Raw genomic sequence first — 25,725 nt, forward strand, 5'->3', positions numbered from 1 at the left:
TAACGTCGAACGACCCGTCTGAAAAAAAATTGGTGCGACACTAGGACTTCCCAGGAGGTCACCAATCCGAGTACTACTCTCGCCAAAGCACACTTAATTGCGGAGTTCTGACGGAATCCGGTGCATTAGTGCTGGTATGATCGCACACGTTTAATTCCGCGCTGCAAATACATAAACTCCTTCTCCTTTCTTCCCCCTCCCGTCATTTGTTTCCTTGTGCGTGCGCACTGCCCCTCCCGTGCTCCTTCTAATATAAAGTAAAATGCTACGGTGTCGTGACTCACATTTGCGAATAAACCTGATGACCATAATTCAAGTCGCGCGTATCGTCGAAAGAATCATCTGCAAAAAAATGGGTGGAACACGAGGACTTCCTAAGAAAATTGGTGAAATATAAGGACTTCGCATGAGGTCACCCATCCTAGTGTTACTCTCGCCCAAGCACCCTTAACTTGCGGAGTTCTGATAGAATCCGTTGCATTGGTGCTGGTATGATCGCTCATGTTTCATTCTGCGCTGCAAATACATACACTTTTTCTCCCTCCATCCCCCCTCCCGTCATTTGTTTCCTTGTGCGTGCACTCTGCATCTCTCCTTCTCGTTCTAATATCGATTAAAATGCCCCTGCTTCTTGACTCACATTTGCGTATAAACCAGCGGACCCTAGTTCCAGTCGCGCGTAACGTCGAACGACCCGTCTGAAAAAAAAAATTAGTGCGACACGAGGACTTCCCAAGAGGTCACCCATCCGAGTACTACTCTTGCCCAAGCACACTTAACTGCGGAGTTCTGATGGGATCCGGTGCATTAGTGCTGGTATGATCGCACATGTTTAATTTTGCGCTGCAAATACATAAACTCCTTCACCTTTCTTCTCCCTCCCGTCATTTGTTTCCTTGTGCGTGCACACTGCACCTCTCGTTCTCGTTCAAATATAAAATAAAATGCCACGACAAGTGACTCACATTTGCTAATAAATCTGCGGACCATAATTAAAGTCGCGCGTAACGTCGAATGGCACATCTGAAAAAAAGAAAATGGATGCAACACGAGAACTTCCCACGATGTAACCCATAATTGTACTACTTTTGCCAAAGCACACTTGACAGCGGAGTTCTGACGGGATCCGGTGCATTTGTGCTGGTATGATCGCACCTGTTTAATTTCGCACTGCAAATACATACACTATTCCCCTTTCTTCCCCCTCCCGCCATTTGTTTCCTTTTACGTGCGCACTGCACCTCCCGCTCTCGTTCTAATATCAAGTAAAATGCCACGGCGCCGTGACTCACATTTGCGAATAAACCTGAGGACCATAATTAAAATCGCGCGTAACATCGAAAAAATCATCTGCAAAAAAATGGGTGCAACACGAGGACTTCACAAGAAAATGGGTGAAATATAAGGACTTCGCAGGAGGTAACCCATGCTAGTACTACTATCGCCCAAGCACCCTTACCTACGGAGTTCTGATAGAATCCGTTGCATTAGTGCTGGTATGATCGCACCTGTTTCATTTCGTGCTGAAAATACATACACTCCTTCTCCTTCCCTCCCCCTCCCGTCAATTGTTTCCTTGTGCGTTCACACTGCACCTCTCCTTCTCGTTCTAATATCGATTAAAATGCCCCTGCTTCTTGACTCACATTTGCGTGTAAACCAGCGGACCCCAGTTCCAGTCGCGCGTAACGTCGAACGACCCGTCTGAAAAATAATTGGTGCGACACGAGGACTTCCCAGGAGGTCACCCATCCGAGTACTACTCTCGCCCAAGCACACTTAACTGCGAAGTTCTGATGGGATCCGGTGCATTAGTGCTGGTATGATCGCACCCGTTTAATTTCGCGCTGCAAATACATAAACGCCTTCTCCTTTCTTCTCCCTCCCGTCAATTGTTTCCTTGTGCGTGCGCACTGCACCTCCCGTGCTCGTTCTAATGTCAGGTAAAATACTATGGTGCCGTGACTCAAATTTGCGAATAAACCTGAGGACTATAATTCAAAAAAATGGGTGCAACACGAGGACTTCACAAGAAAATGGGTGAAATATAAGGACTTCGCAGGAGGTAACCCATGCTAGTACTACCCTCGCCCAAGCACCCTTACCTACGGAGTTCTGATAGAATCCGTTGCATTAGTGCTGGTATGATCGCACCTGTTTCATTTCGTGCTGAAAATACATACACTCCTTCTCCTTCCCTCCCCCTCCCGTCAATTGTTTCCTTGTGCGTTCACACTGCACCTCTCCTTCTCGTTCTAATATCGATTAAAATGCCCCTGCTTCTTGACTCACATTTGCGTGTAAACCAGCGGACCCCAGTTCCAGTTGCGCGTAACGTCGAACGACCCGTCTGAAAAAAAATTGGTGCGACACGAGGACTTCCCAGGAGGTCACCGATCCGAGTACTACTCTCGCCCAAGCACACTTAACTGCGGAGTTCTGATGGGATCCGGTGCATTAGTGCTGGTATGATCGCACCCGTTTAATTTCGCGCTGCAAATACATAAACGCCTTCTCCTTTCTTCCCCCTCCCGTCATTTGTTTCCTTGTGCGTGCGCACTGCACCTCCCGTGCTCGTTCTAATATCAGGTAAAATACTATGGTGCCGTGACTCAAATTTGCGAATAAACCTGAGGACTATAATTCAAAAAAATGGGTGCAACACGAGGACTTCACAAGAAAATGGGTGCAACACGAGAACTTCGCAGGAGGTAACCCATCATTGTACTACTTTCGCCAAAGCACACTTAACTGTGGAGTTCTGATGGGATCCGGTGCGTTAGTGCTGGTGTGACCGCACCTGTTTAATTTCGTGCTGAAAATACATACACTCCTTCTCCTTCCCTCCCCCTCCCGTCAATTGTTTCCTTGTGCGTTCACACTGCACCTCTCCTTCTCGTTCTAATATCGATTAAAATGCCCCTGCTTCTTGACTCACATTTGCGTGTAAACCAGCGGACCCCAGTTCCAGTCGCGCGTAACGTCGAACGACCCGTCTGAAAAAAAATTGGTGCGACACGAGGACTTCCCAGGAGGTCACCCATCTGAGTACTACTCTCACCCAAGCACACTTAACTGCGGAGTTCTGATGGGAGCCGGTGCATTAGTGCTGGTATGATCGCACCCGTTTAATTTCGCGCTGCAAATACATAAACGCCTTCTCCTTTCTTCCCCCTCCCGTCATTTGTTTCCTTGTGCGTGCGCACTGCACCTCCCGTGCTCGTTTTAATATCAGGTAAAATACTATGGTGCCGTGACTCAAATTTGCGAATAAACCTGAGGACTATAATTCAAAAAAATGGGTGCAACACGAGGACTTCACAAGAAAATGGGTGAAATATAAGGACTTCGCAGGAGGTAACCCATCATTGTACTACTTTCGCCAAAGCACACTTAACTGTGGAGTTCTGATGGGATCCGGTGCGTTAGTGCTGGTGTGACCGCACCCGTTTAATTTCGTGCTGAAAATACATACACTCCTTCTCCTTCCCTCCCCCTCCCGTCAATTGTTTCCTTGTGCGTTCACACTGCACCTCTCCTTCTCGTTCTAATATCGATTAAAATGCCCCTGCTTCTTGACTCACATTTGCGTGTAAACCAGCGGACCCCAGTTCCAGTCGCGCGTAACGTCGAACGACCCGTCTGAAAAAAAATTGGTGCGACACGAGGACTTCCCAGGAGGTCACCCATCCGAGTACTACTCTCGCCCAAGCACACTTAACTGCGGAGTTCTGATGGGATCCGGTGCATTAGTGCTGGTATGATCGCACCTGTTTAATTTCGCGCTGCAAATACATAAACGCCTTCTCCTTTCCTCTCCCTCCCGTCATTTGTTTCCTTGTGCGTGCGCACTGCACCTCCCGTGCTCGTTCTAATATCAGGTAAAATACTATGGTGCCGTGACTCAAATTTGCGAATAAACCTGAGGACTATAATTCAAAAAAATGGGTGCAACACGAGGACTTCACAAGAAAATGGGTGAAATATAAGGACTTCGCAGGAGGTAACCCATCATTGTACTACTTTCGCCAAAGCACACTTAACTGTGGAGTTCTGATGGGATCCGGTGCGTTAGTGCTGGTGTGACCGCACCTGTTTAATTTCGTGTTGAAAATACATACACTCCTTCTCCTTCCCTCCCCCTCCCGTCAATTGTTTCCTTGTGCGTTCACACTGCACCTCTCCTTCTCGTTCTAATATCGATTAAAATGCCCCTGCTTCTTGACTCACATTTGCGTGTAAACCAGCGGACCCCAGTTCCAGTTGCGCGTAACGTCGAACGACCCGTCTGAAAAAAAATTGGTGCGACACGAGGACTTCCCAGGAGGTCACCCATCCGAGTACTACTCTCGCCCAAGCACACTTAACTGCGGAGTTCTGATGGGATCCGGTGCATTAGTGCTGGTATGATCGCACCCGTTTAATTTCGGGCTGCAAATACATAAACGCCTTCTCCTTTCTTCTCCCTCCCGTCATTTGTTTCCTTGTGCGTGCGCACTGCACCTCCCGTGCTCGTTCTAATATCAGGTAAAATACTATGGTGTCGTGACTCAAATTTGCGAATAAACCTGAGGACTATAATTCAAAAAAATGGGTGAAACACGAGGACTTCACAAGAAAATGGTGAAATATAAGGACTTCGCAGGAGGTAACCCATGCTAGTACTACCCTCGCCCAAGCACCCTTACCTACGGAGTTCTGATAGAATCCGTTGCATTAGTGCTGGTATGATCGCACCTGTTTCATTTCGTGCTGAAAATACATACACTCCTTCTCCTTCCCTCCCCCTCCCGTCAATTGTTTCCTTGTGCGTTCACACTGCACCTCTCCTTCTCGTTCTAATATCGATTAAAATGCCCCTGCTTCTTGACTCACATTTGCGTGTAAACTAGCGGACCCAAGTTCCAGTCGCGCGTAACGTCGAACGACCCGTCTGAAAAAAATTGGTGCGACACGAGGACTTCCCAGGAGGTCACCCATCCGAGTACTACTCTCGCCCAAGCACACTTAACTGCGGAGTTCTGATGGGATCCGGTGCATTAGTGCTGGTATGATCGCACCTGTTTAATTTCGCGCTGCAAATTCATAAACGCCTTCTCCTTTCCTCTCCCTCCCGTCATTTGTTTCCTTGTGCGTGCGCACTGCACCTCCCGTGCTCGTTCTAATATCAGGTAAAATACTATGGTGCCGTGACTCAAATTTGCGAATAAACCTGAGGACTATAATTCAAAAAAATGGGTGCAACACGAGGACTTCACAAGAAAATGGTGAAATATAAGGACTTCGCAGGAGGTAACCCATGCTAGTACTACCCTCGCCCAAGCACCCTTACCTACGGAGTTCTGATAGAATCCGTTGCATTAGTGCTGGTATGATCGCACCTGTTTCATTTCGTGCTGAAAATACATACACTCCTTCTCCTTCCCTCCCCCTCCCGTCAATTGTTTCCTTGTGCGTTCACACTGCACCTCTCATTCTCGTTCTAATATCGATTAAAATGCCCCTGCTTCTTGACTCACATTTGCGTGTAAACCAGCGGACCCCAGTTCCAGTCGCGCGTAACGTCGAACGACCCGTCTGAAAAAAAATTGGTGCGACACGAGGACTTCCCAGGAGGTCAACCATCCGAGTACTACTCGGTACCAAGCACACTTAACTGCGGAGTTCTGATGGGATCCGGTGCATTAGTGCTGGTATGATCGCACCCGTTTAATTTCGGGCTGCAAATACATAAACGCCTTCTCCTTTCTTCTCCCTCCCGTCATTTGTTTCCTTGTGCGTGCGCACTGCACCTCCCGTGCTCGTTCTAATATCAGGTAAAATACTATGGTGCCGTGACTCAAATTTGCGAATAAACCTGAGGACTATAATTCAAAAAAATGGGTGCAACACGAGGACTTCACAAGAAAATGGGTGAAATATAAGGACTTCGCAGGAGGTAACCCATGCTAGTACTACCCTCGCCCAAGCACCCTTACCTACGGAGTTCTGATAGAACCCGTTGCATTAGTGCTGGTATGATCGCACCTGTTTCATTTCGTGCTAAAAATACATACACTCCTTCTCCTTCCCTCCCCCTCCCGTCAATTGTTTCCTTGTGCGTTCACACTGCACCTCTCCTTCTCGTTCTAATATCGATTAAAATGCCCCTGCTTCTTGACTCACATTTGCGTGTAAACCAGCGGACCCCAGTTCCAGTCGCGCGTAACGTCGAACGACCCGTCTGAAAAAAAATTGGTGCGACACGAGGACTTCCCAGGAGGTCACCCATCCGAGTACTACTCTCGCCCAAGCACACTTAACTGCGGTGTTCTGATGGGATCCGGTGCATTAGTGCTGGTATGATCGCACTCGTTTAATTTCGCGCTGCAAATACATAAACGCCTTCTCCTTTCTTCCCCCTCCCGTCATTTGTTTCCTTGTGCGTGCGCACTGCACCTCCCGTGCTCGTTCTAATATCAGGTAAAATACTATGGTGCCGTGACTCAAATTTGCGAATAAACCTGAGGACTATAATTCAAAAAAATGGGTGCAACACGAGGACTTCACAAGAAAATGGGTGAAATATAAGGACTTCGCAGGAGGTAACCCATGCTAGTACTACCCTCGCCCAAGCACCCTTACCTAAGGAGTTCTGATAGAATCCGTTGCATTAGTGCTGGTATGATCGCACCTGTTTCATTTCGTGCTGAAAATACATACACTCCTTCTCCTTCCCTCCCCCTCCCGTCAATTGTTTCCTTGTGCGTTCACACTGCACCTCTCCTTCTCGTTCTAATATCGATTAAAATGCCCCTGCTTCTTGACTCACATTTGCGTGTAAACCAGCGGACCCCAGTTCCAGTTGCGCGTAACGTCGAACGACCCGTCTGAAAAAAAATTGGTGCGACACAAGGACTTCCCAGGAGGTCACCGATCCGAGTACTACTCTCGCCCAAGCACACTTAACTGCGGAGTTCTGATGGGAGCCGGTGCATTAGTGCTGGTATGATCGCACCCGTTTAATTTTGCGCTGCAAATACATAAACGCCTTCTCCTTTCTTCCCCCTCCCGTCATTTGTTTCCTTGTGCGTGCGCACTGCACCTCCCGTGCTCGTTCTAATATCAGGTAAAATACTATGGTGCCGTGACTCAAATTTGCGAATAAACCTGAGGACTATAATTCAAAAAAATGGGTGCAACATGAGGACTTCACAAGAAAATGGGTGAAATATAAGGACTTCGCAGGAGTTAACCCATCATTGTACTACTTTCGCCAAAGCACACTTAACTGTGGAGTTCTGATGGGATCCGGTGCGTTAGTGCTGGTGTGACCGCACCTGTTTAATTTCGTGCTGAAAATACATACACTCCTTCTCCTTCCCTCCCCCTCCCGTCAATTGTTTCCTTGTGCGTTCACACTGCACCTCTCCTTCTCGTTCTAATATCGATTAAAATGCCCCTGCTTCTTGACTCACATTTGCGTGTAAACCAGCGGACCCCAGTTCCAGTCGCGCGTAACGTCGAACGACCCGTCTGAAAAAAAATTGGTGCGACACGAGGACTTCCCAGGAGGTCACCCATCCGAGTACTACTCTCGCCCAAGCACACTTAACTGCGGAGTTCTGATGGGATCCGGTGCATTAGTGCTGGTATGATCGCACCCATTTAATTTCGGGCTGCAAATACATAAACGCCTTCTCCTTTCTTCTCCCTCCCGTCATTTGTTTCCTTGTGCGTGCGCACTGCACCTCCCGTGCTCGTTCTAATATCAGGTAAAATACTATGGTGTCGTGACTCAAATTTGCGAATAAACCTGAGGACTATAATTCAAAAAAATGGGTGAAACACGAGGACTTCACAAGAAAATGGTGAAATATAAGGACTTCGCAGGAGGTAACCCATGCTAGTACTACCCTCGCCCAAGCACCCTTACCTACGGAGTTCTGATAGAATCCGTTGCATTAGTGCTGGTATGATCGCACCTGTTTCATTTCGTGCTGAAAATACATACACTCCTTCTCCTTCCCTCCCCCTCCCGTCAATTGTTTCCTTGTGCGTTCACACTGCACCTCTCCTTCTCGTTCTAATATCGATTAAAATGCCCCTGCTTCTTGACTCACATTTGCGTGTAAACTAGCGGACCCCAGTTCCAGTCGCGCGTAACGTCGAACGACCCGTCTGAAAAAAATTGGTGCGACCCGAGGACTTCCCAGGAGGTCACCCATCCGAGTACTACTCTCGCCCAAGCACACTTAACTGCGGAGTTCTGATGGGATCCGGTGCATTAGTGCTGGTATGATCGCACCTGTTTAATTTCGCGCTGCAAATACATAAACGCCTTCTCCTTTCCTCTCCCTCCCGTCATTTGTTTCCTTGTGCGTGCGCTCTGCACCTCCCGTGCTCGTTCTAATATCAGGTAAAATACTATGGTGCCGTGACTCAAATTTGCGAATAAACCTGAGGACTATAATTCAAAAAAATGGGTGCAACACGAGGACTTCACAAGAAAATGGTGAAATATAAGGACTTCGCAGGAGGTAACCCATGCTAGTACTACCCTCGCCCAAGCACCCTTACCTACGGAGTTCTGATAGAATCCGTTGCATTAGTGCTGGTATGATCGCACCTGTTTCATTTCGTGCTGAAAATACATACACTCCTTCTCCTTCCCTCCCCCTCCCGTCAATTGTTTCCTTGTGCGTTCACACTGCACCTCTCATTCTCGTTCTAATATCGATTAAAATGCCCCTGCTTCTTGACTCACATTTGCGTGTAAACCAGCGGACCCCAATTCCAGTCGCGCGTAACGTCGAACGACCCGTCTGAAAAAAAATTGGTGCGACACGAGGACTTCCCAGGAGGTCAACCATCCGAGTACTACTCGGTACCAAGCACACTTAACTGCGGACTTCTAATGGGATCCGGTGCATTAGTGCTGGTATGATCGCACCCGTTTAATTTCGGACTGCAAATACATAAACGCCTTCTCCTTTCTTCCCCCTCCCGTCATTTGTTTCCTTGTGCGTGCGCACTGCACCTCCCGTGCTCGTTCTAATATCAGGTAAAATACTATGGTGCAGTGACTCAAATTTGAGAATAAACCTGAGGACTATAATTCAAAAAAATGGGTGCAATACGAGGACTTCACAAGAAAATGGGTGAAATATAAGGACTTCGCAGGAGGTAACCCATGCTAGTACTACCCTCGCCCAAGCACCCTTACCTACGGAGTTCTGATAGAATCCGTTGCATTAGTGCTGGTATGATCGCACCTGTTTCATTTCGTGCTGAAAATACATACACTCCTTCTCCTTCCCTCCCCCTCCCGTCAATTGTTTTCTTGTGCGTTCACACTGCACCTCTCATTCTCGTTCTAATATCGATTAAAATGCCCCTGCTTCTTGACTCACATTTGCGTGTAAACCAGCGGACCCCAGTTCCAGTCGCGCGTAACGTCGAACGACCCGTCTGAAAAAAAATTGGTGCGACACGAGGACTTCCCAGGAGGTCACCCATCCGAGTACTACTCTCGCCCAAGCACACTTAACTGCGGAGTTCTGATGGGATCCGGTGCATTAGTGCTGGTATGATCGCAACCTGTTTAATTTTGCGCTGCAAATACATAAATGCCTTCTTCTTTCTTCTCCCTCCCGTCATTTGTTTCCTTGTGCGTGCGCACTGCACCTCCCGTGCTCGTTCTAATATCAGGTAAAATACTATGGTGCCGTGACTCAAATTTGCGAATAAACCTGAGAACTATAATTCAAAAAAATGGGTGCAACACGAGGACTTCACAAGAAAATGGGTGAAATATAAGGACTTCGCAGGAGGTAACCCATGCTAGTACTACCCTCGCCCAAGCACCCTTACCTACGGAGTTCTGATAGAACCCGTTGCATTAGTGCTGGTATGATCGCACCTGTTTCATTTCGTGCTGAAAATACATACACTCCTTCTCCTTCCCTCCCCCTCCCGTCAATTGTTTCCTTGTGCGTTCACACTGCACCTCTCCTTCTCGTTCTAATATCGATTAAAATGCCCCTGCTTCTTGACTCACATTTGCGTGTAAACCAGCGGACCCCAGTTCCAGTTGCGCGTAACGTCGAACGACCCGTCTGAAAAAAAATTGGTGCGACACGAGGACTTCCCAGGAGGTCACCCATCCGAGTACTACTCTCGCCCAAGCACACTTAACTGCGGAGTTCTGATGGGATCCGGTGCATTAGTGCTGGTATGATCGCAACCTGTTTAATTTTGCGCTGCAAATACATAAACGCCTTCTCCTTTCTTCTCCCTCCCGTCATTTGTTTCCTTGTGCGTGCGCACTGCACCTCCCGTGCTCGATCTAATATCAGGTAAAATACTATGGTGCCGTGACTCAAATTTGCGAATAAACCTGAGGACTATAATTCAAAAAAATGGGTGCAACACGAGGACTTCACAAGAAAATGGGTGAAATATAAGGACTTCGCAGGAGGTAACCCATGCTAGTACTACCCTCGCCCAAGCACCCTTACCTACGGAGTTCTGATAGAATCCGTTGCATTAGTGCTGGTATGATCGCACCTGTTTCATTTCTTGCTGAAAATACATACACTCCTTCTCCTTCCCTCCCCCTCCCGTCAATTGTTTCCTTGTGCGTTCACACTGCACCTCTCCTTCTCGTTCTAATATCGATTAAAATGCCCCTGCTTCTTGACTCACATTTGCGCGTAAACCAGCGGACCCCAGTTCCAGTCGCGCGTAACGTCGAACGACCCGTCTGAAAAAAAATTGGTGCGACACGAGGACTTCCCAGGAGGTCACCTATCCGAGTACTACTCTCGCCCAAGCACACTTAACTGCGGAGTTCTGATGGGATCCGGTGCTTTAGTGCTGGTATGATCGCACCCGTTTAAATTCGCGCTGCAAATACATAAACTCCTTCTCCTTTCTTCTCCCTCCCGTCATTTGTTTCCTTGTGCGTGCGCACTTCACCTCCCGTGCTCGTTCTAATATCAGGTAAAATACTATGGTGCCGTGACTCAAATTTGCGAATAAACCTGAGGACCATAATTCAAGTCGCGCGTAACGTTGAAAGAATCTTTTGTTAAAAAATGGGTGCAACACGAGGACTTCACAAGAAAATGGGTGAAATATAAGGACTTCGCAGGAGATAACCCATGCTAGTACTACTCTCGCCCAAGCACCTTACCTACGGAGTTCTGATAGAATCCGATGCATTAGTGCTGGTATGATCGCACCTGTTTCATTCTGCACTGCAAATACATACACTTTTTCTCCTTCCCTCCCCCTCCCATCAATTGTTTCCTTGTGCGTTCACACTACACCTCTCCTTCTCGTTCTAATATCGATTAAAATGCCCCCCCTTCTTGACTCAGATTTGCGTATAAACCAGCGGACCCTAGTTCCAGTTGCGCGTAACGTCGAACGACCCGTCTGAAAAAAAATTGGTGCGACACAAGGACTTCCCAAGAGGTCACCCATCCGAGTACTACTCTCGCCCAAGAACACTTAACTGCGGAGTTCTGATGGGATCCGGTGCATTAGTGCTGGTATGATCGCACCCGTTTAATTCCGTGCTGCAAATACATAAACTCCTTCTCCTTTCTTCCCCCTCCCGTCATTTGTTTCCTTGTGCGTGCACTCTGTATCTCTCTTTCTCATTCTAATATCAAGTAATATGCCCCTGCACCGTGACTCACCTTTGCAAATGAACCAGCGATTTATAATTCCATTCGCGCGTAACGTCGAACAACCCATCCGAAAAAAAATTGGTGCAACATGAGGGCTTCCCAGGTCGTCACCCATCCGAGTACTACTCTCGCCCAAGCACACTTAACTGCGGAGTTCTAATGGGATCCGGGGCTTTAGTGCTGCTATGATTGCACCTCTTTAATTTCGCGCTGCAAATACATACACTCCTCCTTTCTTCCCCCTCCCGTCATTTGTTTCCTTGTGCGTTCACACTGCACCTCTCATTCTCGTTCTAATATCGATTAAAATGCCCCTGATTCTTGACTCACATTTGCGTATCAACCAGCGGACCATAGTTCCAGTCGCGCGTAACGTCGAACGACCCATCTGAAAAAAAATTGTTGCGATACGAGGACTTCCCAAGAGGTCATCCATCCGAGTACTACTCTCGCCCAAGCACGCTTAACTGCATAGTTCTGAAGGGATCCAGTGCATTAGTGCTGGTATGATGCCACTTGTTTAATTTTGTGCTTCAAATACATACACTCCTTCTCTTTTCTTCCTCCTCCCGTCATTTGTTTCCTTGTGCGTGCGCACTGCACCTCCCGTACTCGTTCTAATATCAAGTAAAATGCCACGGCGCCGTTTCTCACATTTGCGAATAAACCTGCGGACCATAAATCAAGTCGCGCGTAATGTCGAAAGAATCATCTGCAAAAAGATGGGTGCAACACGACGACCTCCAAAGAAAATGGGTGAAATATAAGGACTTCGCAGGAGGTCACCCATCCGAGTACATTTCTCGCCCAAGCACCCTTAACTGCGGAGTTCTGATAGAATCCGTTGCATTAGTGCTGGTATGATCCCTCATGTTTCATTCTGCACTGTAAATACATACACTCTTTCTCTTCCCATCCCCCTTCCCGTCATTTGTTTCCTTGTGCGTGCACTCTGCATCTCTCTTTCTCGTTCTAATATCAAGTAATATGCTCCGGCACCGTGACTCACCTTTGCAAATGAACCAGCGGCTTATAATTCCATTCGCGCGTAACGTCGAACAACCCATCTGAAAAAAAAATAGGTGCAACACGAGGGCTTCCTAGGTGGTAACCCATCCGAGTACTACTCTCGCCCAAACACACTTTACTGCGGAGTTCTAATGAGATCTAGGGCTTTAGTGCTGGTATGATCGCACCTCTTTAATTTCGCGCTGCAAATAAATACACTCCTCCTTTCTTCCCCTTTCCGTTATTTGTTTCCTTGTCCGTTCACACTTCTCCTCTCATTCTCGTTCTAATATCGATTAAAATGCCCCTGCTTCTTGACTCACATTTGCGTATAAACCAGCGGACCCTAGTTCCAGACGCGCGTAACGTCGAACGACCATTCTGAAAAAAAATTGGTGCGACACGAGGACTTCCCAGGAGGTCACGCATCCGAGTACTAATCTCGCCCAAGCACACTTAACTGCAGAGTTCTGATGGGATCCGGTGCAATAGTGCTGGTATGATCGCACCCGTTTAATTTTGCGCTTCTATTACATAAACTCATTCCCCTTTCTTCCCCCTCCCGTCATTTGTTTCCTTGTGCGTGCGCACTGCACCTCCCGTTCTCGTTCTAATTTCAAGTAAAATGCCACGGCGCCGTGACTCACATTTGCTAATAAACCTGAGGACCATAATTCAAGTCGCGCGTAACGTCGAAAGAATCATCTGCAAAAAAATGGGTGCAACACGAGGACTTCACAAGAAAATGGGTGAAATATAAGAACTTCGCAGGAGGTAACCCATGCTAGTACTACTCTCGCCCAAGCACCCTTACCTACGGAGTTCTGATAGAATTCGTTGCATTAGTGCTGGTATGATCGCACCTGTTTCATTTCTTGCTGAAAATACATACACTCCTTCTCCTTCCTTCCCCCTCCCATCAATTGTTTCCTTGTGCGTTCACACTGCACCTCTCCTTCTCGTTCTAATATGGATTAAAATGCCCCTGCTTCTTGACTCACATTTGCGTATAAACCAGCGGACCCTAGTTCCAGTCGCGCGTAACGTCGAACGACACGTCTGAAAAAAAATTGGTGCGACACGAGGACTTCCCAGGAGGTCACCAATCCGAGTACTACTCTCGCCAAAGCACACTTAACTGCGGAGTTCTGACGGAATCCGGTGCATTAGTGCTGGTATGATCGCACACGTTTAATTCCGCGCTGCAAATACATAAACTCCTTCTCCTTTCTTCCCCCTCCCGTCATTTGTTTCCTTGTGCGTGCGCACTGCCCCTCCCGTGCTCCTTCTAATATAAAGTAAAATGCTACGGTGCCGTGACTCACATTTGCGAATAAACCTGAGGACCATAATTCAAGTCGCGCGTATCGTTGAAAGAATCATCTGCAAAAAAATGGGTGCAACACGAGGACTTCCTAAGAAAATTGGTGAAATATAAGGACTTCGCATGAGGTCACCCATCCTAGTGCTACTCTCGCCCAAGCACCCTTAACTTGCGGAGTTCTGATAGAATCCGTTGCATTGGTGCTGGTATGATCGCTCATGTTTCATTCTGCGCTGCAAATACATAAACTTTTTCTCCCTCCATCCCCCCTCCCGTCATTTGTTTCCTTGTGCGTGCACTCTGCATCTCTCCTTCTCGTTCTAATATCGATTAAAATGCCCCAGCTTCTTGACTCACATTTGCGTATAAACCAGCGGACCCTAGTTCCAGTCGCGCGTAACGTCGAACGACCCGTCTGAAAAAATAATTAGTGCGACACGAGGACTTCCCAAGAGGTCACCCATCCGAGTACTACTCTCGCCCAAGCACACTTAACTGCGGAGTTCTGATGGGATCCGGTGCATTAGTGCTGGTATGATCGCACATGTTTAATTTTGCGCTGCAAATACATAAACTCCTTCTCCTTTCTTCTCCCTCCCGTCATTTGTTTCCTTGTGCGTGCACACTGCACCTCTCGTTCTCGCTCAAATATCAAGTAAAATGCCACGGCGCCGTGACTCACATTTGCGAATAAATCTGCGGACCATAATTAAGGTCGCGCATAAGGTCGAACGGCACAACTGAAAAAAAGAAAATGGGTGCAAAACGAGAACTTCCCAGGAGGTAACCCATCATTATACTGCTTTCGCCAAAGCACACTTAACTGCGGAGTTCTGATGGGATCCGGTGCATTTGTGCTGGTGTGACCGCACCTGTTTAATTTTGTGCTGAAAATACATACACTCCTTCTTCCCTCCCACCCTCCCATCATTTGTTTCCTTGTGCGTTCACACTGCACCTCTCATTCTCGTTCTAATATCGATTAAAATGCCCCTGATTCTTGACTCACATTTGCGTATAAACCAGCGGACCATAGTTCCAGTCGCGCGTAACGTCGAACGACCCATCTGAAAAAAAATTATTGAGATACGAGGACTTCCCAAGAGGTCACCCATCCGAGTACTACACTAGCCCAAGAACACTTAACTGCAGAGTTCTGATGGGATCCAGTGCATTAGTGCTGGTATGATGCCACTTGTTTAATTTTGCGCTTCAAATACATACACTCCTTCTATTTTCTTCCTCCTCCCAACATTTGTTTCCTTGTGCGTGCGCACTGCACCTCCCGTACTCGTTCTAATATCAAGTAAAATGCCACGGCGCCGTGACTCACATTTGCGAATAAACCTGCGGACCATAAATCAAGTCGCGCGTAACGTCGAAAGAATCATCTGCAAAAAGATGGGTGCAACACGAGGACCTCCCAAGAAAATGGGCGAAATATAAGGACTTCGCAGGAGGTCTCCCATCCGAGTTCTTTTCTCACCCAAGCACCCTTAACTGCGGAGTTCTGATAGAATCCGTTGCATTAGTGCTGGTATGATCCCTCATGTTTCATTCTGTACTGCAAATACATACACTCTTTCTCCTCCCGTCATTTGTTTCCTTGTGCGTGCACTCTGCATCTCTCTTTCTCGTTCTAATATCAAGTAATATGCCCCGGCACCGTGACTCACCTTTGCAAATGAACCAACGGTTTATAATTCCATTCGCGCATAACATCGAACAACCAATCCGAAAAAAAATAAGTACAACACGAGGGCTTCCCAAGTGGTCACCCATCCGAGTACTACTCTCGCCCAAGCACACTTAACTGCGGAGTTCTGATGGGATCCGAGACTTTAGTGCTGGTATGATCGCACCTGTTTAATTTCGCGCTGCAAATACATATACTCCTTCTCCTTTCTTCCCCCTCCCGTCATTTGTATCCTTGTGCGTTAACACTTCACCTCTCATTCTCGGTCTAATATCGATTAAAATGCCCCTGCTTATGGACTCACATTTGCGTATAAACCAGCGGACCCTAGTTCCAGACGCGCGTAACGTCGAACGACCCGTCTGAAAAAAAATTGGTGCGACACGAGGACTTCCCAGGAGGTCACGCATCCGAGTACTAATCTCGCCCAAGCACACTTAACTGCAGAGTTCTGATGGGATCCGGTGCAATAGTGCTGGTATGATCGCACCCGTTTAATTTTGCGCTTCTATTACATAAACTCATTCCCCTTTCTTCCCCCTCCCGTCATTTGTTTCCTTGTGCGTGCGCACTGCACCTCCCGTTCTCGTTCTAATTTCAAGTAAAATGCCACGGCGCCGTGACTCACATTTGCTAATAAACCTGAGGACCATAATTCAAGTCGCGCGTAACGTCGAAAGAATCATCTGCAAAAAAATGGGTGCAACACGAGGACTTCACAAGAAAATGGGTGAAATATAAGAACTTCGCAGGAGGTAACCCATGCTAGTACTACTCTCGCCCAAGCACCCTTACCTACGGAGTTCTGATAGAATTCGTTGCATTAGTGCTGGTATGATCGCACCTGTTTCATTTCTTGCTGAAAATACATACACTCCTTCTCCTTCCTTCCCCCTCCCATCAATTGTTTCCTTGTGCGTTCACACTGCACCTCTCCTTCTCGTTCTAATATGGATTAAAATGCCCCTGCTTCTTGACTCACATTTGCGTATAAACCAGCGGACCCTAGTTCCAGTCGCGCGTAACGTCGAACGACACGTCTGAAAAAAAATTGGTGCGACACGAGGACTTCCCAGGAGGTCACCAATCCGAGTACTACTCTCGCCAAAGCACACTTAACTGCGGAGTTCTGACGGAATCCGGTGCATTAGTGCTGGTATGATCGCACACGTTTAATTCCGCGCTGCAAATACATAAACTCCTTCTCCTTTCTTCCCCCTCCCGTCATTTGTTTCCTTGTGCGTGCGCACTGCCCCTCCCGTGCTCCTTCTAATATAAAGTAAAATGCTACGGTGCCGTGACTCACATTTGCGAATAAACCTGAGGACCATAATTCAAGTCGCGCGTATCGTTGAAAGAATCATCTGCAAAAAAATGGGTGCAACACGAGGACTTCCTAAGAAAATTGGTGAAATATAAGGACTTCGCATGAGGTCACCCATCCTAGTGCTACTCTCGCCCAAGCACCCTTAACTTGCGGAGTTCTGATAGAATCCGTTGCATTGGTGCTGGTATGATCGCTCATGTTTCATTCTGCGCTGCAAATACATAAACTTTTTCTCCCTCCATCCCCCCTCCCGTCATTTGTTTCCTTGTGCGTGCACTCTGCATCTCTCCTTCTCGTTCTAATATCGATTAAAATGCCCCAGCTTCTTGACTCACATTTGCGTATAAACCAGCGGACCCTAGTTCCAGTCGCGCGTAACGTCGAACGACCCGTCTGAAAAAATAATTAGTGCGACACGAGGACTTCCCAAGAGGTCACCCATCCGAGTACTACTCTCGCCCAAGCACACTTAACTGCGGAGTTCTGATGGGATCCGGTGCATTAGTGCTGGTATGATCGCACATGTTTAATTTTGCGCTGCAAATACATAAACTCCTTCTCCTTTCTTCTCCCTCCCGTCATTTGTTTCCTTGTGCGTGCACACTGCACCTCTCGTTCTCGTTCAAATATCAAATAAAATGCCACGACACCGTGACTCACATTTGCTAATAAATCTGCGGACCATAATTAAAGTCGCGCGTAACGTCGAATGGCACATTTGAAAAAAAGAAAATGGATGCAACACGAGAACTTCCCACGATGTAACCCATAATTGTACTACTTTCGCCAAAGCACACTTGACAGCGGAGTTCTGATGGGATCCGGTGCATTTGTGCTGGTATGATCGCACCTGTTTAATTTCGCATTGCAAATACATACACTCATTCCCCTTTCTTCCCCCTCCCGTCATTTGTTTCCTTTTACGTGCGCACTGCACCTCCCGCTCTCGTTCTAATATCAAGTAAAATGCCACGGCGCCGTGACTCACATTTGCGAATAAACCTGAGGACCATAATTCAAATCGCGCGTAACGTCGAAAGAATCATCTGCAAAAAAATGGGTGCAACACGAGGACTTCACAAGAAAATGGGTGAAATATAAGGACTTCGCAGGAGGTAACCCATGCTAGTACTACTCTCGCCCAAGCACCCTTACCTACGGAGTTCTGATAGAATCCGTTGCATTAGTGCTGGTATGATCGCACCTGTTTCATTTCGTGCTGAAAATACATACACTCCCTCTCCTTCCCTCCCCCTCCCATCGATTGTTTCCTTGTGCGTTCATACTGCACCTCTTCTTCTCGTTCTAATATCGATTAAAATGCCCCTACTTCTTGACTCACATTTGTGTATAAACCAGCGGACCCTAATTCCAGTCGCGCGTAACGTCGAACGACCCGTCTGAAAAAAAATTGGTGCGACACGAGGACTTGCCAGGAGGTCACCCATCTGAGTACTACTCTCGCCCAAGCACACTTAACTGCGGAGTTCTGACGGGATCCGGTGCATTAGTGCTGGTATGATCGCACCCGTTTAATTCCGCGCTGCAAATACATAAACTCCTTCTCCTTTCTTCCTCCTCCTGTCATTTGTTTCCTTATGCGTGCGCACTGCACCTCCCGTGCTCCTTCTAATATAAAGTAAAATGCTACGGTGCCGTGACTCACATTTGTGAATAAACCTGAGGACCATAATTCAAGTTGCGCGTATAGTCGAAAGAATCATCTGCAAAAAAATGGGTGGAACACGAGGACTTCCTAAGAAAATGGGTGAAATATAAGGACTTCGCATGAGGTAACCCATTCTAGTGCTACTCTCGCCCAAGCACCCTTAACTTGCGGAGTTCTGATAGAATCCGTTGCATTGGTGCTGGTATGATTGCTTATGTTTCATTCTGCGCTGCAAATACATACACTTTTTCTCCCTCATCCCCCCTCCCGTCAATTGTTTCCTTGTGCGTGCACTCTGCATCTCTCCTTCTCGTTCTAATATCGATTAAAATGCCCCTGCTTCTTGACTCACATTTGCGTATAAACCAGTGGACCCTAGTTTCAGTCGCGCGTAACGTCGAACGACCCGTCTGAAAAAAAAATTAGTGCGACACGAGGACTTCCCAAGAGGTCACCCATGCGAGTACTACTCTCGCCCAAGCACACTTAACTGCGGAGTTCTGACGGGATCCGGAGCATTAGTTCTGGTATGATCGCACCCGTTTAATTCCACACTGCAAATACATAAACTCCTTCTCCTTTCTTCCCCCTCCCGTCATTTGTTTCCTTGTGCGTGCGCACTGCACCTCCCCTGCTCGTTCTAATATCAAGTAAAATGCTACGGTGCCATGACTCACATTTGCGAATAAACCTGAGGACCATAATTCAACTCGCGCGTATCGTCGAAAGAATCATCTGCAAAAAAATGGGTGCAACACGAGGACTTCCTAAGAAAATGGGTGAAATATAAGGACTTCGCAGGAAGTCACCCATCCTAGTGCTACTCTCGCCCAAGCACCTTTAACTTGCGGAGTTCTGATAGAATCCGTTGCATTGGTGCTGGTATGATTGCTCATGTTTCATTCTGCGCTGCAAATACATATACTTTTTCTACCTCCATCCCCCCTCCCGTCATTTGTTTCCTTGTGCGTGCACTCTGTATCTCTCTTTCTCGTTCTAATATCGATTAAAATGCCCCTGCTTCTTGACTCACATTTGCGTATAAACCAGTGGACCCTTGTTCCAGTCGCGCGTAACGTCGAACGACCCGTCGGAAAAAAAAATTAGTGCGACACGAGGACTTCCCAAGAGGTAACCCATTTGAGTACTACTCTTGCCCAAGCACACTTAACTGCGGAGTTCTGATGGAATCCGGTGCATTAGTGCTGGTATGATCGAACCTGTTTAATTTCGCGCTGCAAATACATAAACTCCTTCTCCTTTATTCCCCCTCCCGTCATTTGTTTCCTTGTGCGTGCGCACTGCACCTCTCGTTCTCGCTCAAATATCAAGTAAAATCCCACGGCGCCGTGACTCACATTTGCGAATAAATCTGCGGACCATAATTAAAGTCGCGAAAGGTCGAACGGCACATCTGAAAAAAAGAAAATGGGTGCAACACGAGAACTTCCCAGGAGGTAACCCATCATTTTACTACTTTCACCAAAGCACACTTAACTGCGGAGTTCTGATGGGATCCGGTGCATTTGTGCTGGTGTGACCGCGCCTGTTTAATTTCGTGCTAAAAATACATACACTCCTTCTTCCCTCCCTTCCTCCCATTATTTGTTTCCTTGTGCGTTCACACTGCATATCTCCTTCTCGTTCTAATATCGATTAAAATTCCCCTCATTCTTGACTCACATTTACGTATAAACCAGCGGACCATAGTTCCAGTCGCGCGTAACGTCGAACGACCCATCTGAAAAAAAATTGTTGCGATACGAGGACTTCCCAAGAGGTCACCCATCCGAGTACTACACTCGCCCAAGCACACTTAACTGCAGAGTTCTGATTGGATCTAGTGCATTAGTGCTGGTATGATGCCATTTGTTTAATTTTGCGCTTCAAATACATACACTCCTTCTCTTTTCTTCCTTCTCCCGTCATTTGTTTCCTTGTGCTTGCGCACTGCACCTCCCGTTCTCGTTCACATATCAAGTAAAATGCCACGACGTCGTGACTCACATTTGCGAATAAACTTGAGGACCATAAATCAAGTCGCGCATAATGTCGAAAGAATCATCTGCAAAAAGATGGGTGCAACACGAGGACCTCCCAAGAAAATGGGTGAAATATAAGGACTTCGCAGGAGGTCACCCATCCGAGTACTTTTCTAGCCCAAGCACCCTTAACTGCGGAGTTCTGATAGAATCCGTTGCATTAGTGCTGGTATGATCGCACCTGTTTCATTTCGTGCTGAAAATACATACACTCCCTCTCCTTCCCTCCCCCTCCCATCGATTGTTTCCTTGTGCGTTCACACTGCACCTCTTCTTCTCGTTCTAATATCGATTAAAATGCCCCTGCTTCTTGACTCACATTTGCGTATAAACCAGCGGACCCTAGTTCCAGTCGCGCGTAAAGTCGAACGACATATCTGAAAAAAAATTGTTGCGATACGAGGACTTCCCAGGAGGTCACCCATCCGAGTACTACTCTCGCCCAAGCACAGTTAACTGCGGAGTTCTGATGGGATCCGGTGCATTAGTGCTGGTATGATAGAACCCGTTTAATTTCGCGCTGCAAATACATAAATTCCTTCTCCTTTCTTCCCCCTCCCGTCATTTGTTTCCTTGTGCGTGCGCACTGCACCTCCCGTGCTCGTTCTAATATAAAGTAAAATGCTACGGTGCCGTGACTCACATTTGCGAATAAACCTGAGGACCATAATTCAAGTCGCGTGTATCGTCGAAAGAATCATCTGCAAAACAATGGGTGAAACACGAGGACTTCCTAAGAAAATGGGTGAAATATAAGGACTTCGCAGGAGGTCACCCATCCTAGTGCTACTCTCGCCCAAACACCCTTAACTTGCGGAGTTCTGATAGAACCCGTTGCATTGGTGCGGGTATCATTGCTCATGTTTCATTCTGCGCTGCAAATACATACACTTTTTCTCCCTCCATCCCCCGTCCCTTCATTTGTTTCCTTGTGCATACACTCTGCATCTCTCCTTCTCGTTCTAATATCAAGTAATATGCCTCGGCACCGTGACTCACCTTTATAAATGAACCAGCGGTTTATAATTCCATTCGCGCGTAACGTCGAACAACCCATCCGAAAAAAAATATGTGCAACACGAGGGCTTCCCAGGTGGTCACCCATCCAAGTACTACCCTCGCCCAAGCACACTTAACTGCGGAGTTCTGATGGGATCCGGAGCTTTAGTGCTGGTATGATCGCACCTTTTTAATTTTTCGCTGTAAATACATACACTCCTTCTCCTTTCTTCCCCCTCCCGTCATTTGTTTCCTTGTGCGTTCACACTTCACCTCTCATTCTCGTTCTAATATCGATTAAAATGACCCTGCTTCTTGACTCACATTTGCGTATAAACCAGCGGACCCCAGTTCCAGTCGCGCGTAACGTCGAACGACCCGTCTGAAAAAAAATTTGTGCGACACAAGGACTTCCCAGGAGGTCACCCATCCGAGTACTAATCTCGCCCAAGCACACTTCACTGCGAAGTTCTGATGGGATCCGATGCATTAGTGCTGGTATGATCGCACCAGTTTAATTTCGCGCTACAAATACATAAACTCATTCCCCTTTCTTCCCCCTCCCGTCATTTGTTTCCTTGTGCGTGCGCACTGCACCTCCCATTCTCGTTCTAATATAAAGTAAAATGCTAAAGCGCCGTGAATCACATTTGCGAATAAACCTGAGGACCATAATTCAAGTCGCGCGTAACATCGAAAGAATCATCTGCAAAAAAATGGGTGCAACACGAGAACTTCACAAGAAAATGGGTGAAATATAAGGACTTCACAGGAGGTAACCCATGCTAGTACTACTCTCGCCCAAGCACCCTTACCTACGGAGTTCTGATAGAATCTGTTGCATTAGTGCTGGTATGATTGCACCTGTTTCATTTCGTGCTGAAAATACATACACTCCTTCTCTTTCCCTCCCCCTCCCATCAATTGTTTCCTTGTGCGTTCACACTGCACCTCTCCTTCTCGTTCTAATATCGATTAAAATGCCTCTGCTTCTTGACTCACATTTGCGGATAAACCAGCGGACACTAGTTCCAGTCGCGCGTAACGTCGAACGACCCGTCTGAAAAAAAATTGGTGCGACACGAGGACTTCCCAGGAGGTTACCCATCTGAGTACTACTCTCGCCCAAGCACACTTAACTGCGGAGTTCTGACGGGATCTGGTGCATTAGTGCTGGTATGATCGCACCCGTTTAATTCTGTGCTGCACATGCATAAACTCCTTCTCCTTTCTTCCCCCTCCCGTCATTTGTCTCCTTGTGCGTGCGCACTGCACTTCCCGTGCTCGTTCTAATATAAAGTAAAATGCTACGGTTCCGTGACTCACATTAGCGAATAAACCTAAGGACCATAATTCAAGTCGGGAGTATCGTCGAAAGAATCATCTGCAAAAAAATGGGTGCAACACGAGGACTTCCTAAGAAAATGGGTGAAATATAAGGACTTCGCAAGAGGTCACCCATCCTAGTGCTACTCTCGCCCAATGACCCTTAACTTGCGGAGTTCTGATAGAATCCGTTGCATTGGTGCTGGTATGATTGCTCATGTTTCATTCTGCGCTGCAAATACATACACTTTTTCTCCCTCCATCCCCCCTCTCGTCATTTGTTTCCTTGTGCGTGCACTCTGCATCTCTCCTTCTTGTTCTAATATCGATTAAAATGTCCCTGCTTCTTGACTCACATTTGCGTATAAACCAGTGGACCCTAGTTCCAGTCGCGCGTAACGTCGAACGACCCGTCTGAAAAAAAAAATTAGTGCGACACGAGAACTTCCCAGGAGGTCACCCATCTTAGTACTACTCTCGCCCAAGCACACTTAACTGCGGAGTTCTGATGGGATCCGGTGCATTAGTGCTGGTATGATCACACCTATTTAATGTTGCGCTGCAAATACATAAAGTCCTCCTTTCTTCCCCCTCTCGTCATTTGTTTCCTTGTGCGTGCACACTGCACCTCCCGTTCTCGTTCAAATATCAAGTAAAATGCCACGGCGCCGTGACTCACATTTGCGAATAAATCTGCGGAACATAATTAATGTCGCGCGTAACGTCGAACGGCACATCTGAAAAAAAGAAAATGGGTGCAACATGAGAACTTCCCAGGAGGTAACCCATCATTGTACTACTTTCGTCAAAGCACACTTAACTGCGAAGTTCTGATGGGATCCGGTGCATTTGTGCTGGTGTGAGCGCACCTGTTTAATTTCGGGCTGAAAATACATACACTCCTTCTTCCCTCCCCCCCTCCTATCATTTGTTTCCTTGTGCATTCACACTGCACCTCTCCTTCTCGTTCCAATATCGATAAAAATGCCACAGATTCTTGACTCACATTTGCGTATAAACCAGCGGATTATAGTTCCAGTCGCACATAACGTCGAACGACCCGTATCAAAAAAAATTGGTGCGACACGAGGATTTCCCAAGAGGTCACCCATCCGAGTACTGCTATCGCCCAAGCACACTTAACTGCGAAGTTCTGATGGGATCCGGGGTATTAGTGCTGGTATGACCGCACCCGTTTAATTTCGCGCTGCAAATACATAAACTCCTTCTCCTTTCTTCCCCCTCCCGTCATTTGTTTCCTTGTGCGTGCGCACTGCACCTCTCGTTCTCGTTCAAATATCAAGTAAAATACAATGGCGCTGTGACTCACATTTGCGAATAAATCTGCGGACCATAATTAAAGTCGCGCGTAACGTCGAACGGCACATCTGAAAAAAAGAAAATGGGTGCAACACGAGAACTTCCCAGGAGGTAACCCATCATTGTACTACTTTCGCCAAAGCACACTTAACTGCGGAGTTCTGATGGGATCCGGTGCATTTGTGCTGGTGTGACCGCACCTGTTTATTTTCGTGCTGAAAATACATACACTCCTTCTTTCCTCCCCCCTCCCATCATTTGTTTCCTTTTGCGTTCACACTGCACCTCTTCTTCTTGTTCTAATATCGATAAAAATGCCCCTGATTCTTGACTCACATTTGCGTATAAACCAGCGGACCATAGTTCCAGTCGCACCTAACGTCGAACGACCCATCTGAAAAAAAAAATTGTTGGGATACGAGGACTTCCCAAGAGGTCACCCATCCGAGTACTACTCTCGCCCAAGCACACTTAACTGCAGAGTTCTCATGGGATCCAGTGCAGTAGTGCTGGTATGATGCCACTTGTATAATTTTGCGCTTCAAATACATACACTCATTCTCGTTTCTTCCTCATCCCGTCATTTGTTTCCTTGTGCGTGCGCACTGCACCTCCCGTACTCATTCTAATATCAAGTAAAATGCCACGGCGCCGTGACTCACATTTGCAAATAAACTTGCGGACCATAAATCAAGTCGCGCATAACGTCGAAAGCATCATCTGCAAAAAGACGGGTGCAAGACGAGGACCTCCCAAGAAAATGGGTGAAATATAAGGACTTCGCAGGAGGTCACCCATCCGAGTACTTTTTTCGCCCAAGCACCCTTAACTGCGAAGTTCTGAAAGAATCCGTTGCATTAGTGCTGGTATGATCCCTCATGTTTCATTCTGCACTGCAAATACACACACTCTTTCTCCTCCCATCGTTCCTCCCGTCATTTGTTTCCTTGTGCGTGCACTCTGCATCTCTCTTTCTCGTTCTAATATCAAGTAATATGACCCGGCACCGTGACTCACCTTTGCAAATGAACCAGCGGTTTATAATTCCATTCGCGCGTAACGTCGAACAACCCACCCCAAAAAAAATAGGTGCAACACGAGGGCTTCCCAAGTCGTCACCCATCCGAGTACTACGCTCACCCAAGCACACTTAACTGCGGAGTTCTGATGGGATCCGGGGCTTTAGTGATGGTATGATCGCACCTGTTTAATTTCGCACTGCAAATACATACACTCCTTCTCCTTTCTTCCCCCTCCGGTCATTTGTTTCCTTGTGCGTTCACACTTCACCTCTCATTCTCGTTCTAATATCGATTAAAATGCCCCTGCTTCTTGA

General features: G+C 47.1%; 17 non-coding genes and 38 pseudogenes across 17 annotated transcripts; all 55 read right to left on the bottom strand.

Annotated features, from left to right (window-relative positions):
• Positions 1–29: 29 nt before the first annotated feature.
• On the bottom strand, positions 30–148 carry LOC148249818 (5S ribosomal RNA; annotated as a pseudogene).
• Positions 149–711: 563 nt separating this feature from the next.
• LOC148249819 (5S ribosomal RNA) lies at positions 712–830 on the bottom strand. The gene has a single exon (XR_015815130.1). It is a non-coding gene; the product is annotated as a 5S ribosomal RNA (ribosomal RNA).
• Positions 831–1,715: 885 nt separating this feature from the next.
• Positions 1,716–1,834, bottom strand: LOC148249820 (5S ribosomal RNA). Its single transcript, XR_015814363.1, has one exon. It is a non-coding gene; the product is annotated as a 5S ribosomal RNA (ribosomal RNA).
• Positions 1,835–2,037: 203 nt separating this feature from the next.
• Positions 2,038–2,156, bottom strand: LOC148249821 (5S ribosomal RNA; annotated as a pseudogene).
• Positions 2,157–2,361: 205 nt separating this feature from the next.
• On the bottom strand, positions 2,362–2,480 carry LOC148249822 (5S ribosomal RNA). Its single transcript, XR_015815423.1, has one exon. It is a non-coding gene; the product is annotated as a 5S ribosomal RNA (ribosomal RNA).
• A 203-nt stretch (positions 2,481–2,683) lies between these two features.
• Positions 2,684–2,802, bottom strand: LOC148249823 (5S ribosomal RNA; annotated as a pseudogene).
• Positions 2,803–3,007: 205 nt separating this feature from the next.
• Positions 3,008–3,126, bottom strand: LOC148249824 (5S ribosomal RNA; annotated as a pseudogene).
• A 527-nt stretch (positions 3,127–3,653) lies between these two features.
• LOC148249825 (5S ribosomal RNA) lies at positions 3,654–3,772 on the bottom strand. Its single transcript, XR_015814712.1, has one exon. It is a non-coding gene; the product is annotated as a 5S ribosomal RNA (ribosomal RNA).
• Positions 3,773–4,299: 527 nt separating this feature from the next.
• On the bottom strand, positions 4,300–4,418 carry LOC148249826 (5S ribosomal RNA). The gene has a single exon (XR_015815628.1). It is a non-coding gene; the product is annotated as a 5S ribosomal RNA (ribosomal RNA).
• Positions 4,419–4,620: 202 nt separating this feature from the next.
• LOC148249827 (5S ribosomal RNA) lies at positions 4,621–4,739 on the bottom strand (annotated as a pseudogene).
• Positions 4,740–4,943: 204 nt separating this feature from the next.
• Positions 4,944–5,062, bottom strand: LOC148249828 (5S ribosomal RNA). Its single transcript, XR_015814723.1, has one exon. It is a non-coding gene; the product is annotated as a 5S ribosomal RNA (ribosomal RNA).
• Positions 5,063–5,264: 202 nt separating this feature from the next.
• Positions 5,265–5,383, bottom strand: LOC148249829 (5S ribosomal RNA; annotated as a pseudogene).
• A 205-nt stretch (positions 5,384–5,588) lies between these two features.
• On the bottom strand, positions 5,589–5,707 carry LOC148249830 (5S ribosomal RNA; annotated as a pseudogene).
• A 527-nt stretch (positions 5,708–6,234) lies between these two features.
• Positions 6,235–6,353, bottom strand: LOC148249831 (5S ribosomal RNA; annotated as a pseudogene).
• A 527-nt stretch (positions 6,354–6,880) lies between these two features.
• On the bottom strand, positions 6,881–6,999 carry LOC148249832 (5S ribosomal RNA; annotated as a pseudogene).
• A 527-nt stretch (positions 7,000–7,526) lies between these two features.
• On the bottom strand, positions 7,527–7,645 carry LOC148249833 (5S ribosomal RNA). The gene has a single exon (XR_015815629.1). It is a non-coding gene; the product is annotated as a 5S ribosomal RNA (ribosomal RNA).
• Positions 7,646–7,847: 202 nt separating this feature from the next.
• On the bottom strand, positions 7,848–7,966 carry LOC148249834 (5S ribosomal RNA; annotated as a pseudogene).
• Positions 7,967–8,170: 204 nt separating this feature from the next.
• LOC148249835 (5S ribosomal RNA) lies at positions 8,171–8,289 on the bottom strand. Its single transcript, XR_015816049.1, has one exon. It is a non-coding gene; the product is annotated as a 5S ribosomal RNA (ribosomal RNA).
• A 202-nt stretch (positions 8,290–8,491) lies between these two features.
• Positions 8,492–8,610, bottom strand: LOC148249836 (5S ribosomal RNA; annotated as a pseudogene).
• Positions 8,611–8,815: 205 nt separating this feature from the next.
• Positions 8,816–8,934, bottom strand: LOC148249837 (5S ribosomal RNA; annotated as a pseudogene).
• A 203-nt stretch (positions 8,935–9,137) lies between these two features.
• LOC148249838 (5S ribosomal RNA) lies at positions 9,138–9,256 on the bottom strand (annotated as a pseudogene).
• Positions 9,257–9,461: 205 nt separating this feature from the next.
• On the bottom strand, positions 9,462–9,580 carry LOC148249839 (5S ribosomal RNA). Its single transcript, XR_015814285.1, has one exon. It is a non-coding gene; the product is annotated as a 5S ribosomal RNA (ribosomal RNA).
• Positions 9,581–10,108: 528 nt separating this feature from the next.
• LOC148249840 (5S ribosomal RNA) lies at positions 10,109–10,227 on the bottom strand. Its single transcript, XR_015814286.1, has one exon. It is a non-coding gene; the product is annotated as a 5S ribosomal RNA (ribosomal RNA).
• Positions 10,228–10,431: 204 nt separating this feature from the next.
• Positions 10,432–10,550, bottom strand: LOC148249841 (5S ribosomal RNA; annotated as a pseudogene).
• Positions 10,551–10,755: 205 nt separating this feature from the next.
• LOC148249842 (5S ribosomal RNA) lies at positions 10,756–10,874 on the bottom strand. The gene has a single exon (XR_015814453.1). It is a non-coding gene; the product is annotated as a 5S ribosomal RNA (ribosomal RNA).
• Positions 10,875–11,432: 558 nt separating this feature from the next.
• Positions 11,433–11,551, bottom strand: LOC148249843 (5S ribosomal RNA). Its single transcript, XR_015815262.1, has one exon. It is a non-coding gene; the product is annotated as a 5S ribosomal RNA (ribosomal RNA).
• Positions 11,552–11,756: 205 nt separating this feature from the next.
• Positions 11,757–11,875, bottom strand: LOC148249844 (5S ribosomal RNA; annotated as a pseudogene).
• Positions 11,876–12,077: 202 nt separating this feature from the next.
• Positions 12,078–12,195, bottom strand: LOC148249845 (5S ribosomal RNA; annotated as a pseudogene).
• A 562-nt stretch (positions 12,196–12,757) lies between these two features.
• On the bottom strand, positions 12,758–12,876 carry LOC148249846 (5S ribosomal RNA; annotated as a pseudogene).
• A 202-nt stretch (positions 12,877–13,078) lies between these two features.
• On the bottom strand, positions 13,079–13,197 carry LOC148249847 (5S ribosomal RNA; annotated as a pseudogene).
• Positions 13,198–13,756: 559 nt separating this feature from the next.
• LOC148249848 (5S ribosomal RNA) lies at positions 13,757–13,875 on the bottom strand (annotated as a pseudogene).
• A 562-nt stretch (positions 13,876–14,437) lies between these two features.
• Positions 14,438–14,556, bottom strand: LOC148249849 (5S ribosomal RNA). Its single transcript, XR_015815866.1, has one exon. It is a non-coding gene; the product is annotated as a 5S ribosomal RNA (ribosomal RNA).
• A 209-nt stretch (positions 14,557–14,765) lies between these two features.
• On the bottom strand, positions 14,766–14,884 carry LOC148249850 (5S ribosomal RNA; annotated as a pseudogene).
• A 204-nt stretch (positions 14,885–15,088) lies between these two features.
• On the bottom strand, positions 15,089–15,207 carry LOC148249851 (5S ribosomal RNA; annotated as a pseudogene).
• Positions 15,208–15,755: 548 nt separating this feature from the next.
• LOC148249852 (5S ribosomal RNA) lies at positions 15,756–15,874 on the bottom strand (annotated as a pseudogene).
• A 205-nt stretch (positions 15,875–16,079) lies between these two features.
• LOC148249853 (5S ribosomal RNA) lies at positions 16,080–16,198 on the bottom strand (annotated as a pseudogene).
• A 559-nt stretch (positions 16,199–16,757) lies between these two features.
• On the bottom strand, positions 16,758–16,876 carry LOC148249854 (5S ribosomal RNA; annotated as a pseudogene).
• A 562-nt stretch (positions 16,877–17,438) lies between these two features.
• LOC148249855 (5S ribosomal RNA) lies at positions 17,439–17,557 on the bottom strand. Its single transcript, XR_015815867.1, has one exon. It is a non-coding gene; the product is annotated as a 5S ribosomal RNA (ribosomal RNA).
• Positions 17,558–17,766: 209 nt separating this feature from the next.
• LOC148249856 (5S ribosomal RNA) lies at positions 17,767–17,885 on the bottom strand (annotated as a pseudogene).
• Positions 17,886–18,444: 559 nt separating this feature from the next.
• LOC148249857 (5S ribosomal RNA) lies at positions 18,445–18,563 on the bottom strand (annotated as a pseudogene).
• Positions 18,564–19,124: 561 nt separating this feature from the next.
• Positions 19,125–19,243, bottom strand: LOC148249858 (5S ribosomal RNA; annotated as a pseudogene).
• Positions 19,244–19,805: 562 nt separating this feature from the next.
• On the bottom strand, positions 19,806–19,924 carry LOC148249859 (5S ribosomal RNA; annotated as a pseudogene).
• Positions 19,925–20,131: 207 nt separating this feature from the next.
• LOC148249860 (5S ribosomal RNA) lies at positions 20,132–20,250 on the bottom strand (annotated as a pseudogene).
• A 204-nt stretch (positions 20,251–20,454) lies between these two features.
• On the bottom strand, positions 20,455–20,572 carry LOC148249861 (5S ribosomal RNA; annotated as a pseudogene).
• Positions 20,573–20,808: 236 nt separating this feature from the next.
• On the bottom strand, positions 20,809–20,927 carry LOC148249862 (5S ribosomal RNA; annotated as a pseudogene).
• Positions 20,928–21,132: 205 nt separating this feature from the next.
• On the bottom strand, positions 21,133–21,251 carry LOC148249863 (5S ribosomal RNA; annotated as a pseudogene).
• A 561-nt stretch (positions 21,252–21,812) lies between these two features.
• On the bottom strand, positions 21,813–21,931 carry LOC148249864 (5S ribosomal RNA). Its single transcript, XR_015814452.1, has one exon. It is a non-coding gene; the product is annotated as a 5S ribosomal RNA (ribosomal RNA).
• Positions 21,932–22,136: 205 nt separating this feature from the next.
• LOC148249865 (5S ribosomal RNA) lies at positions 22,137–22,255 on the bottom strand (annotated as a pseudogene).
• A 559-nt stretch (positions 22,256–22,814) lies between these two features.
• On the bottom strand, positions 22,815–22,933 carry LOC148249866 (5S ribosomal RNA). The gene has a single exon (XR_015815467.1). It is a non-coding gene; the product is annotated as a 5S ribosomal RNA (ribosomal RNA).
• Positions 22,934–23,496: 563 nt separating this feature from the next.
• On the bottom strand, positions 23,497–23,615 carry LOC148249867 (5S ribosomal RNA). Its single transcript, XR_015814813.1, has one exon. It is a non-coding gene; the product is annotated as a 5S ribosomal RNA (ribosomal RNA).
• Positions 23,616–23,821: 206 nt separating this feature from the next.
• On the bottom strand, positions 23,822–23,940 carry LOC148249868 (5S ribosomal RNA; annotated as a pseudogene).
• Positions 23,941–24,144: 204 nt separating this feature from the next.
• LOC148249869 (5S ribosomal RNA) lies at positions 24,145–24,263 on the bottom strand (annotated as a pseudogene).
• Positions 24,264–24,472: 209 nt separating this feature from the next.
• LOC148249870 (5S ribosomal RNA) lies at positions 24,473–24,591 on the bottom strand (annotated as a pseudogene).
• A 205-nt stretch (positions 24,592–24,796) lies between these two features.
• On the bottom strand, positions 24,797–24,915 carry LOC148249871 (5S ribosomal RNA; annotated as a pseudogene).
• A 560-nt stretch (positions 24,916–25,475) lies between these two features.
• Positions 25,476–25,594, bottom strand: LOC148249872 (5S ribosomal RNA; annotated as a pseudogene).
• Positions 25,595–25,725: the final 131 nt, after the last annotated feature.

The sequence above is a fragment of the Carica papaya genome, chromosome 8 (assembly GCF_054855325.1).
Source record: "Carica papaya isolate Zhongbai chromosome 8, ASM5485532v1, whole genome shotgun sequence".
Taxonomy (NCBI): Eukaryota; Viridiplantae; Streptophyta; class Magnoliopsida; order Brassicales; family Caricaceae; genus Carica; species Carica papaya.